Below are 11,636 nucleotides of genomic sequence, written 5' to 3'. Positions count from 1 at the left end.
GGCGGCCCCCCAGAGCGCGGCCTCTGCCAGTTCGGCAGCTGCGATGGCGCCGCCCCTGGGTATCCGCCCGGGCGCGGCCATCTTGACCGAGTCGCCGCCGTACAGTGGGGACCTGGCGCTCTCGGCGGGCTCAGAGGTGGGTGGCCCGGCTAGCTGAGATGGTCTCGCAGTGGTGAGGTGCAAGCGGGCAAAACCTGGCTCGGAGACTGCTCCCTGCAGAGTGCTTCACTGTGCCTGACAACCCACCCCCGGCGCTCAAAGGTTTCAACACTTGAGGACAGAATTTGGAGTTGCTTTTCCCAGTCAGTGCAGCCAGCTGCGGGGAAACCGGGAATCGCACTGCCTACCGCAGACTCCAGAAAGCTGGGATGATGAGAGAAATTGGAGGGAAAAAGAAGAAAAAGCCCAATGGGGCAGATGCCATTGTTTTATAGAGAGAGAACGCTAATCTTTGAAATATATGTCTCTTCATTTATGGTATAAGAACAATGAGAAAACATGAAGGATCAGATTAAGTGAATACATCAATCCTCAGGGAGAACCAGTTTGATGGTGATGTTTCAGCCAAATAATCAAGCCCAAATAATCAAGCAATTGGAGTAGAAATAGTTTCTCAATGGGCTAGTTCATGTACAAACTTCGTTCATTTAACAGTTATTTGTTGAGCTTTTATACTATATGCAGACTAGGTTGCTTGGGTTTGCTAGGTAATGAGAAAACTGGAGATTCAGACACAGCCTTTGTTCACCCTTGTGGAATTTACAATGAGGCAGAGGGCTGGTAAAGTTATCACAAATATATTGTTCTTTTTTCCAGAGCCAAACATACCCTGTTTTGCACCTTCAACTTTTATGTGCTAAAAAAAACCCAAAATACAACGGAGTAAATTAGAAGATCTAATTGGCTTTATTAAACGATTCATCAATGGGGCAGCATCCTATCTGGCAAACAGAAAGGCCATCTGAGGAGTTGTACAAAATGGGGAGCTTTTAAAGGCAGAAAGGGGCTGGGACAGGGGAGTCAAAAACAAAACAAAGGATTATTTCAAGCAAGGTCACTTTCCTTTGAGGAAAAGGCGGGGGGTGTCCCCAGGCCCAGCAATGCTTTCCTAGTCTTCTGACATCAACTCTAGGGCTTAGCAAAATATGTTGTAAATATTATGATGCATAGAATCCTAATATGGCCCCCATTAACTCCGCTCCCTAGCATAATACCTTTGTGAGATCTCCTAACTTTCAATGCAAGAGGAACCTGTGGTTTGGTGGAATATTACTTCCATGATTAGATCCCAAATCAGTTGACTCTGAGTTGATAAAAATGGAGATAATCTTGGTGGGGCTGATTTAATTCGGTGAGTCCTTAAAAGTGGCTAGACCCTTCCAGAAGTCAGAAATTCCAAAATTCCAAATGTGAGAAGGCCTGTGGAAGGAGCCACATGGCACGGACCTGAGAGCAGCGGCTGAGGACTGAGAGTGCTTTTTGGTCTACCACTGGCAAGACAACATGGACCTCAGTTCCACGACTGCAGAGCAAATGTTTCTGACAAAAACCTGAGGGAGCTTGGAAGGATATCTTTCTCTAGTGGAGCCCGAGATGAGGACACAATCACCCAACACCTTGATTTCAACTTTGTGTGCCCTTGAACAGAGCCCAGCCATACAATGCCCAGACTTCTGATGTCCTGAAACACTGATATAATAAATCTGTGTTGTTTTAATCCAGTAATTAGTGATAATTTGCTCTGCAGCAATAGAAAACTAAGGACTCAGCGAAAATTGAAGGATAATTGTGATTGAGATTCCTCTTCATCTACTGGAGACACAGCACCTCCCCTGTGTCCGTGACAGAGCATCTTTGAGCCTCACCTTCTTGGTGTGAGCAGTTGACGCCCATCCTCCTCAGATAAAGTCCTGACTTTGTCCTTACAGTACAGTCCAAAGAGGTCCATTACTTACATCAAAAAAAAAATAGGGGCTTCCCTGGTGGTGCAGTGGTTGAGAGTCCGCCTGCCGATGCAGGGGACACGGGTTCGTGCCCCGGTACGGGAAGATCCCACATGCCGCGGAGTGGCTGGGTCCGGGAAGATCCCACATGCCGCGGAGTGGCTGGGTCCGTGAGCCATGGTTGCTGAGTCTGCGTGTCCGGAGCCTGTGCTCCGCAACGGAAGAGGCCACAACAGTGAGAGGCCCGTGTACCGCGAAAAAAAAAAACCCAAAAATTCTACTTTCTATCTGATCCCAGCTAGTTGTGAGAGAAGAGAGGCAGTCCAGTTTCTCCAGACTTTGCTTTAACAATATCAGTGTTTCCTCACCAATCCAAACAAGTTCCAACCTATCTATAAACAAAATGCTGTCTCTATTGTAACAGCTCTCCAAGCCCTTGATTCTAGTAATTAACTAATCATCCTCACATGGCTCTTAGGGGGCGGTATTCAGAGACAGAAGTGCGTGGAAAAGCATAGGAAAGGCAGGGTATGGATATTCCCTGCACTGAAGAGGAGGAAGGGAAGCAAGGAAGAGGGGAGAGAAATGAAGAAGATGAACGAGGTTGGTGAAAATAGGTCATGGAATGGTGACGAGGAACTTTCAATCTACCAGAGGAGTTCCATCATTTCTTGGCATGGCAGAGTCCGTCAGTTTCCAGGCTCAGGATAAATAGTGAAAGAGTGAATCTTCTTTTTCTTTTCCTTTTGGCCACACTGCGGTGCATGCTAGATCTTAGTTTCCTGACCAGGGATGGAAGCTGCGTCTCCTGCAGTGGAAGCGTGGAGTCTTAACCACTGGACCGTCACAGAAGTCCCCAAAGAGTGAATCTAACACTTGAATCAATTTTGTCAAGACAGTAAGGATCAGTGTGTGGGTTGTACACTTACATGTGAGTTTTGTGTATGTGCTGACATTTTCAACTGTCAGCAAAACAATTGTCATATCAAAGAAAGCCCAGGAAATTGTCTCTGCTTTCCATGATCTCTACTACCTCTTCTGGTCTCATGAGATTCTACCATCTGCACAATTTTAGGTACCTGACTTAGAAACTCTGTTCCCTCCATTAGCCTGTAGTCTGGCTCTTGACTATAAAGACTTTCTTACAATAGTCTCTAGGAAATGTCCTACCAACGGACCTTGTGTGAGACTTGTCCAGAAAAGTTAAGAGAACTGTGTGATCCCACCTATCAATGTTTTCTCATGCATGCATTCAATAATTCATTTTCCACCTGTAGATATCTATTGAACATCTATAATGTGCCAGGTACTAGGCCAGGTATTGTGGATACAATAATGGGAAAAATCTTGAAACATGGGTCCCATTCAGAGAGCTTAGGATGCAGGGGAGGAGACGAGTATTATTCAAATGAGCACACACAAAATTAGGACTATGATAAGTGCTTCAAAAAAGATACATGGTGCCATGAGAGTATGGATTATAGGCTTAGATTTATGTAAATTACCAGGAAGAAAGGACATTTCAGCTGACATTTGAAGGATGAACAAGAATTAACTATGACAGCATTACAGATTGAATAATTGCATGTGCAAAGCCTAGTGCCACCTCCCAACTCTAATCTTCACAAAGAAGAATCTGCAAACTCCTTATCTCCCCTAGAGCCCTCCTGGGTCTCAAGAACCTCCTTTGCTCCATCCATTATTGGGTCCTCATTCTTCTCCTTTCTCTTTAAGGGACAGGTTCCCTTGGAGAAAAAGCCTATTTTCCATGTAAAGGACGTTGACTCTCATGGTTCGCGTTGCCAGGGCTCTTGCCTGGCAGCCCATCCCACGTCATCCATGTATATCGTTCTATATTATTCAGAGACTGCAGAAGGGCCATGCCGTGCAAGTGCACAACTTTATCGATAGGCACTATACGTCAAATCAGTGAGACACAAAGCTCCAGATAATGTCTAAGGAATTGCTTTTCAGAAAGACATGAGTTCACATTTTTAGGTTGGTTGGTATAAAGATTGCACATGATGGAAATATTCTGTGTCTTGTGGGTGAAGTGGTGGTAACATGGGTTCAAATACATTTGTGAACATTTGCTTGATGTATGCACTTACATGCTGTGGAATCACGTTTAAAGTGAATACAGTGGAGAAAGGAAACAGGAAAATGAAGGGGAAAGGAAGGATTCAGGACACTACCAGAACACTTGTAAGCACATTCACAAAGTCACACTGACAAAGGACTGTCAGAGTAAAAAATTTATTGCAGTACATGGAAAACACAACGGTCCATAGTAAGTAAAAATGTAATTTTACTTTCAACACCAAAAATCTACAAAGTCCCTCCTAGAACCCAGATTGCTCATCTGATATAAAGGTTTGTTCAAGGTAGGTTTCTAAGCGTAACCTCGAAGAAACCCAATCTTTGGTAAAACGCAAAGACAGACAATTGTTCTTTGCAGTGGAACCTACCCCGGAATCGATCTATCTCTACCTCTATCATCTAATCTATCTTATCTATCTATCTATCTCTCTGTCTGTCTCGTCCTCCTTCTCCTTCTCCTCATCCTCCTTTCCCCTTCTCTCTCTCTCCTTTCATTTTCCACATGAAACAGGAAAATATGGAGGGATGAAAAGGCACAAATCACATCACTAAGGTTCGCAGTCTGAACCGCAGAAGAACAGAAGTGTTTTCCTCTGAACGCACATCCTGGCAGCCTGTCTTCTGGACACGGGGACACATCTCCCTGAGCTGGGATGCGGCAGGAGCTGATGTCTGGTGCGTGCTGCACACCGTTCCCGGGACAAGTGGATTTCTGTCCGCTGTGGGGGAAGCTCGTCGCCTCCGGTTACACGATGCTGCCGCGGAGCCTTGCACGGCGAGGTGGCGGCGCGGAGTCCGGCTGGCTCTTGGGCGGAAGGGACCGGCCCTAGGAGGGGCGGGGAGCAGCTGGGTGCGCCCCTAAGGCGATGGCGCCCAGGGCGGGGAGGCCTGCGGGCCGGCGGGCCCGGAGCGCGCGGCGAGCAGGGAGTCGAGCGCCGCCAGCGCCCAGTGCAGGGCCGCGCCCGCGTGCGCCAGCTGCCAGGCGAGCCAGGCGCGCTGCGCGGCCGTGGGCTCCGTGCGGCCGGTGGACAGCGGCAGGAAGGCGCCCCCTGGGGCCCGCAGCTCGCCCAGGACCACCTCCAGGGCGCCCATTTGGTTGTAGAGATTGGACGTGAGCGCCGCCAGGGGCGCGCGGGCTTCGGGCCCCAGGGTTCCGCGACGGCGTTTGCGGGAGGGGGGCCCGGCCTCCGCCGGGCTGTGCTGGCAGCGTCCCCAGCTCCAGACCCACGCTGGCGATCGGGACCGGGTCCTCCTAACGTGGAGGCGCCAGGGAGTGTGGGCGGAACCTGCGCGGGAGACAGAACGGGAGGGATTCAGGTGATGCGCGCCGCCCCGTGGGTCAAGGTCACCATTGCCCCTCCCCTGTCTCCACTCCCCCACCCTACGCCCCACACCCCACCACGCCTGACTCTGGTGGCCTCTTCCAGGATCTGCTGGCAACCGGGACCAGGTCCTGGATGCCTTGCTCTCAGCCCTTCTGCCTTCAGGGGCATCTCACCGGGGTCAGGGTCTTTCTCGGCACCCTGGGGGCTTGGCTTGCCCCTCAGGTCCTTCCCTCACATCCCCACCTCTGCCGAGGCCCAGCGCAGACACCTACCTCCTCTGCGGTGAAGTCCTGCTCTGGAGGAGTCGGGCTGCTCCTTAGCTCTCCGGGGGGCTGGGGGTGGTCGTCCCCTCACCTTCTCTTCTCCAGGTCTGTTTCCTTGGTGGCGACTGTCAGGGGAGCCATCGGGGCTTCTCCCCCGCTTGTGCCTGGTGACCGCTGTGGGTGGAGAGGAGGAGAGGAGTGAGTGTTCCCTGACCTACCTCTGGAACGTGGGGGGAGTGGATTAGAGGAGATTCCAAGTCCCACGGCTCCGCCCACCTCCATTCCACCCCATCCCCCAAGCTCTGGTTTCCTCCTGCTCCCCACAGCCTCCATGGGCAGCTCCCTAGGGCCGGGCCTTTCCTGTCGCTGTGGCAGCTCCTGAGCTGCCTGGCAGGCATGCCCCTCCCTCAAGTGCAGCCCCCGAGGATGGCACAGCTGGTAGAGAGCCCCGGGTCACAGGGAATCGGGCCTTCACCTTGGGTTTCTCTCACCGCTTGCAGTGGTGTGAATGTCACGTCTGGCACCTGTTCCTTTGCTCCTTAGCCCAATATCTTGTGTCTCCCAAAGCCTCTCAAGCATCACTCAAAACAAATGTCTGCAAAAAAGGACCTAGACTTTTACCTCCTTTGCTCTGACAGCCCTCTCGGGTCTCAATGCTTCCTATTGCTCTCCGTCTTTCTGAGGGATGTGCATCTCCTCCCTTCTGTTTTAGAGACAGGTTCTCCTTGGAGCAAAGCCTTCCATTTTCCCTGTGGGAAAGACCTTTTCTCTGCTGGCCAGGCCGCCTGCCACTTGCTGCCCCTGCCATTTCATCCAAGCCTCCCGGCTGAGCCACAGGTCTGGAGGCCTGGGGAATGGGAATGACTAGGCCAGCAGAGGCCCTGACCTTTTATGGCTTCCCGGCAGCCCACTGCCGGGTCTCAGATTGGTGCGCCGGAGACCACACCCCCCAAAGAGAATTGCAATGATGAGGTTAAGGGCTGTTTGGGCTATCCCACTGCCTTCCTTGGTCCTCAGGACGTTGTAGCTGTACATTTCGGAGCATTTCGGCTCTCTGCTGTATGTTAACTTCACAAAAGGGCACTTGTTTTCTGGTTCGTTTCACGGTGCTTTTTATCTGTTTGTTTCACCAGTTCTGTGTGTGTCTGCATGTGTTAGCATGGGTCACTCTTATGCCAGGGGTCAACAAGGTGCTGGTATAAAGGACGAGAAAACCTTTCGGTCCGTTTTACTTGCATTCCCTTTGGCCCCTACTCAGGTCTGCCATCCTGACAGGAATGCCACCATAGACACTACAGGATGAAAGACTGTGGTTAGGCCCCAAAATAATGTTTTTACCAAACTTGGGGAAATATCAGCCATTATATCTTCAAATATTTTGTATGTCCCATTTTCTCCTCACTCTCCTTTGGAACTTCATCTACATATATGTAAGACATTTTTTTTTTGTCCCACAGGTCACAGGTTAATGTCTTTTCATCATTTTTCTCTCACTTGTTTGATCATATCTACTGATCTATTTCAAGTCAATGACTCTTTCCCCTCTAATTTAAGGTTGTCAAATTTATCCTGTGAATTTCACATTTCAGACATTGTATTTTTCAGTTCGAGAGTTTTCTTTTGGTTTTTCAGTGACAAGGATGATTGAGCATTCTTCAGTTCCGTCCCTCGTGTTTAATTTTTGAATTTACACCTTAGGGAAGATAAGCTTAGGATACAACTTGTACCAACAATAAAATTGGCTTTTATTTCCCTAAAACCTATATTGGCATAAACACACAAAAATTACTGTATGTTGCCCTTATAAGAAAAAAAGAGTAAAATGACCCGATCCAGACAGCTCCCTTAGGATCCTGATCACTGGCTGTAAGTGAATGTCGTTCCTCCCCCATCTCTATCTGAATATCCTCCTTCAGTGCTTCTCAAACTGGAACCTGCATCAGAATCTCTCGGAGGGTCTTGGAACACAGATCACATGGCCTCGCCCCCAGTGCTCTGACCCTCTAGGTCTGGATCGAAGCCTGATATTTACATCTGTAACAAGTTCCCAAGTGATGGTGATACTGCTGGTCCTGGGATCACACTTTGTGAACCACTCACCTACTTGATAGAATTTAAAAGACAAAGGCACATTCTCCTTGAGGTTACTCATCTCACATGGTCCTGTGAGATATGGACTGAAGTGAGCCTTCCAGAACGGGGATGGGGGGCAAGGCGAGTCCTTTCCTCTCTTCACATTAGCATAGATTAGATGGTCATTTTTCTACTTAGAAATGCCGTGAGTAGAGACTATTAAAACCAACTAACCAACCAGCCAATGCCAGATGCTCCGATATAACTGCCTTAGGGAAAGTGATCAAAAAACATTTTTTTTTTTTTTCCTGGAAGGGCTTCTGTGCTCATGGCATGTGGCTGAGGGAAAGCAACAGATCTCCCTTAGTAACGGCGATGTGGCCCAATGTTGTGGACACGAAGTAAATCAGACCTCTGAAGACAGAAGAGTCCAGAGTGAATGATGGGAAAACAATCCAATTTATACTTGCTATGGGAAGTATAAATATGTGGTAAATGAAGAGAAGTCAGCCTCACACGAGCTATGCCTGCTACTGTTTTGGTTTCCCTGAAGCCTACAGGACCTCCCCGGCTTGGCTGCTCTGAACCCAGAGGGGTCCTACAAATGCAGGGGCCCGCAGGCGCAGCTGGCGGTAACAGTAGCCTGGTAAGGGTGGGAAGATTCTAGTACAAGTTCCAATGTGTCTGTGCGTTTTCCCTACACCGCCAGGGAATTTCTGAGACCAGTCTGGTGTCTTACAATCCTGACACTATCTACTCAGGGACAGCTTCCGATTCCACACGTTCAGGGCTCAGTCTTACAAGACAGCCCCTGCCCCACTTCAGGTGCAATCGCAAGTCCAGGTTGTCAGCTGTGCTTCTGGGGGGTCCACTATAGCTCAGAGGTTCCAACAACCACTCTTGGGTTCAATTAATTTGCTTACAGAACTCAGAGAAACATTTTACTTATTAGAGTATCAGTGTATTATAAAAGGCTGTCACTCAGGAACAGCCAGAGGGAAGACATGCATAGAGCAAGGCATGGGGAAGGGGCATGCCTTTCCAAAAGGTATCTCCCCAGATCATGTGTTCACCAACCTGGAAGCTGTCTGAACCCCAGCCTTTTTGTTTTTTTCAAGGAGGCTTCGTTACAGGGACGTGATTAACTCATTACACATTGGTGATGAGTTCAACCTCCAGATTGTCTCCCCTTCCGGGAACCTGGGGGTTCCGATACAAAGCGCGAATCCCCTAATCACCACGTGGGGTCTTCTGGAAAGCAGCCCCCACCCTTTGGTGACCTGGGTGCTTTCTAAAGGTCGCCTCATTAACGTAACAAAACCCATTTATCACTCTCATCACTTAGGAAATTCCAGTGGGTTTAGGGGCTGAGCCAGAAACCCTGGCAAACACCAAATATATATTTCTTATTATGAATCACAACATCCAGGCCAGGAGGACAGCACCTTCCCTGAGTGCACGTGTAGCCCTTAATCATCCACTTTATACTGGTTTTATCTGTGATCTCTTCGGATCTAAATTCTGTGCCCATTTAAGGCAAACCTCTGGGATATATGAAATTTGGATATTTTGAGCAAAATTATAAAGAATACTGACTCCCCCATGGGAACCTGCTCGGGGAGCCACATTGGATTTGAACACTTCAAGAAGCCTACATTCACGTGGCCAGTCGCCATGATTACAGCTGAAGGATTTCCAGACATGACATACAAACCATCCCAATGGTGACCCCGGAATGAGGGGAGAGCAGGGACTTCCAGACACATGAGCACTTGGAATTAATTGCCACTCTCGTAACTCATACACTTTCTAGCAAGATGTGACACCCTATAGCAATACGTGGTCCAAGATAACTGGTGAAAAAATACTATGATACGTCTCCGAATCCAAGTAACAGTTCATGAAGCCTCAGAACAGGTAAGGACTCCATAAGCCCCAGCAACCACAGGACACTCCTTTTTTCTTTTTTTTTTTTTTAACTTTTTATTTTCTATTAGAGTATAGTTAAAAATGTTGTTAGTTTCAGGTGTACCGCAGAGTGAACCTTCTCATTAATGGGACTGAGCTCCTTACTCTGAGGTCTGGGTACCTTGAATCTAACAAGAATAGATTCTGTTTGGCTTTTGCTGGTTTTATCAGCCATAGGCAGCAAAAACCTGACCTACAGGCCCCACTGATGTGGTGGAGGCTGTTTTTATAGAAGAGTAGCTGTGCAAAAGACAAATCGGTCTCCATACCCTCCCTCCTGCTCACTCACAGAAATTATTCCATCTACAACTACACTGTTTGCCATTAGAGCCAGCAAATATATCTATCAGGTGCTTCAAAGAAATCATGGACCATTGCTTTCACTGGCTGAGTCCTAGGTTATTTTTGACACTCCCCTAATATGTCTTTTTGTACCCTTTGGACCAAGTTGAAAAAAAAAAGTCTATATCCAGTACAAAAGAAGAAAGAGGAGTGAAAAAATAATTAAATTCAGGGTTTCCCTGGTGGTGCAGTGGTTGAGAGTCCGCCTGCCGACGCAGGGGACACAGATTCGTGCCCCGGTCCAGGAGGATCCCACATGCTGCGCAGCGGCTGGGCCCGTGAGCCATGGCCGCTGAGCCTGCGCGTCCAGAGCCTGTGCTCCACAATGAGAGAGGCCACAACAGTGAGAGGCCCGCATACCGCAAAAAAAAAAAATAAATAAAAAATAAATTCAAAATTTGATATGTTGTGGAGGGCAGAGGTCCTAAGGCTGGGTGTATGCAGCTGCCTATTTTGTGAAAAACATTATTTTGGGGCCTAACCACAGTCTTTCATCCTGTAGTGTCTATGGTGGCATTCCTGTCAGGATGGCAGACCTGAGTAGGGGCCAAAGGGAATGCAAGTAAAACGGACCAAAAGGTTTTCTCGTCCTTTATACCAGCACCTTGTTGTTGACCCCTGGCATAAGAGTGACCCATGCTAACACATGCACACACACACACAACTGGTGAAACAAACAGATAAAAAGCACCGTGAAACGAACCAGAAAACAAGTGCCCTTTTGAGAAGTTAACATACAGCAGAGAGCCGAAATCCTCCGAAATGTAAAGCTACAACGTCCTGAGGACCAAGGAAGGCAGTGGGATAGCCCAGACAGCCCTTAACCTCATCATTGCAATTCTCTTTGGTGGGTGTGGTCTCCGGCGCACCAATCTGAGACCCGGCAGTGGGCTGCTGGGAAGCCATAAAAGGCCAGGGCCTCTGCTGGCCTAGTCATTCCCACTCCCCAGGCCTCCAGACCTGTGGCTCAGCTGGGAGGCTTGGATGAAATGGCAGGGGCAGCAAGTGGCAGGCGGCCTGGCCAGCAGAGAAAAGGTCTTTCCCACAGGGAAAATGGAAGGCTTTGCTCCAAGGAGAACCTGTCTCTAAAACAGAAGGGAGGAGATGCACATCCCTCAGAAAGACGGAGAGCAATAGGAAGCATTGAGACCCGAGAGGGCTGTCAGAGCAAAGGAGGTAAAATTCTAGGTTCTTTTTTGCAGACATTTGTTTTGAGTGACGCTTGAGAGGCTTTGGGAGACACAAGATATTGGGCTAAGGAGCAAAGGAACAGGTGCCAGACGTGACATTCACACCACTGCAAGCGGTGAGAGAAACCCAAGGTGAAGGCCCGATTCCCTGTGACCCGGGGCTCTCTACCAGCTGTGCCATCCTCGGGGGCTGCACTTGAGGGAGGGTTTCCAGGAGCATGCCTGCCAGGCAGCTCAGGAGCTGCCACAGCGACAGGAAAGGCCCGGCCCTAGGGAGCTGCCCATGGAGGCTGTGGGGAGCAGGAGGAAACCAGAGCTTGGGGGATGGGGTGGAATGGAGGTGGGCGGAGCCGTGGGACTTGGAATCTCCTCTAATCCACTCCCCCCACGTTCCAGAGGTAGGTCAGGGAACACTCACTCCTCTCCTCCTCT

This window comes from Delphinus delphis, chromosome 6 (assembly GCF_949987515.2).
Source record: "Delphinus delphis chromosome 6, mDelDel1.2, whole genome shotgun sequence".
In the NCBI taxonomy this organism is placed as follows: Eukaryota; Metazoa; Chordata; class Mammalia; order Artiodactyla; family Delphinidae; genus Delphinus; species Delphinus delphis.
Note: the sequence above shows the minus strand (reverse complement) of the source record.